Raw genomic sequence first — 1,445 nt, forward strand, 5'->3', positions numbered from 1 at the left:
CTTGGACGCGTCGGTGCTGGAGACCAGCGGGGTGTGGATTGGCCTCGCTGAACACAAGCCTCTCCTTCCAAGGCCCCGCTGCAGTTCCGGGCTTTGGCGCTAGGAGGGAATCCCGGCTTTCTCAGCCCCATTCTCCGACCTGCCCAGCGCTATCCGGCTGCAGCCTCGCGGGTCCCTGCCACCTTCCGTGCCTCGGCTTTCCTCCCTCAGCTGGACCGCTCAGCCTCCCCGCCCAGCTCCGCTCCCATCTTTGTAAACAGCTCGCTGGCCTCGGTCCCCAGGAGAACGTCCCGTCCCTCAATCCAATCGCTGTCTGGATCCTACCTCCTCAAAGCGCAGGGAAGCGGTCCTGATCTCTTCTCCCACATCCAGGGCCCACTTACAGACGGTGGCGGAGCTGGGTGCCCCAGCCAGTGGGAAGGCATGTGCTACTGTGAAGGAAAACCCCTATTCTGTAAAAATACTGTTTGGAATTCTCTGCTATTCTTTGGACGGCCTCTTATTCTGAAAAAGTAACTTTGCTTTCTAGCCTGCTTGAATAGTCGGGGAGATAAACTTAGCTCTCTGACCTTGTAGGCCAGAGACTAGATACACCCAATGCCATGCCGGGTGCTTTTTTTAATTGGATAGAACTGTATAGTTTTCAAGGCCGCCGCCAGCAAGCACACAAAGGGCTGGCTCTTCTGTAAAACGGGGAGTTCTGCTTGTAGCTTTGCTTAGATTTGGATTCATTTCCCTGAGCCCGCCGCGGTGAATAAAGTGTAACTGCAAACTCTCAGAGCGCTGTTTGGTTCCGGTCGGGTTTTTCTGTAACACTACCTAACCTGCCTCTGACCTGCTGTGTGGTGGCTCCTTGGTGTGTGTGTGGGGGGGCGGGGGGGACAGAAAGGAAGGCAGAGAAGACAAGGCACAGCTAAGGGGGGCCAGGCCGCTTCCATCCACGCATTCACCAAAAACTTACTCTGTGCCTGGCCTCTGGCGAGGTGCTGGGCTCACAGGGATAAACACAGTACCACCCTTGACGGTGGATGGGCCAACAAGGAGATGATTAATGCTAGACGCGCTGTTGGTGGATTTGTTCAGGTCACCCGTTTCACAAATGAACACACCCTCTGTGCCAGGCTCCGTTCCCGCTCTGGGGCACCCTCCGCAGGGGCATACCCAGAGATGTGGCCGCAGTGCTGCACTAGGAGCCGGGAACAAATACCTCCAAAACCTGGCAGGAACTAGGGACAAGTGTTGGAGGTGGGTGTGGAGTCCTAAATAACAGAACTGCAAGGGTTCGGGTGCGCCTGCAGTTGGGTTTCCTGCTTCCACCGACTAGGTGACTCAGAGTCGGTTTCTTTTTTTCTTTTTTTTTTAACATATTTTTATTGATTTCAGAGAAGAAAGAAGGAGAGAGAGAGGTCAGTGATGAGAGAGAATCATTGATGGCTGCCTCCTGT

At 54.7% G+C, this 1,445-nt stretch overlaps 1 protein-coding gene across 1 annotated transcript in view; it reads right to left on the reverse strand.

Moving 5' to 3' along the window:
* VPS18 (VPS18 CORVET/HOPS core subunit) overlaps window positions 1-421 on the reverse strand; it is a 12,186-nt gene extending 11,765 nt beyond the window's left edge. Inside the window, exon 1 of the mRNA XM_015557586.1 lies at window positions 325-421. The gene's annotated coding sequence lies outside the window, so the exon portion shown is untranslated. The remainder of the gene's footprint in view (window positions 1-324) is intronic.
* Between the last annotated feature and the right edge of the window lie 1,024 nt (window positions 422-1,445).

Source organism: Myotis davidii, unplaced genomic scaffold, assembly GCF_000327345.1.
Source record: "Myotis davidii unplaced genomic scaffold, ASM32734v1 scaffold46, whole genome shotgun sequence".
NCBI lineage: Eukaryota > Metazoa > Chordata > Mammalia > Chiroptera > Vespertilionidae > Myotis > Myotis davidii.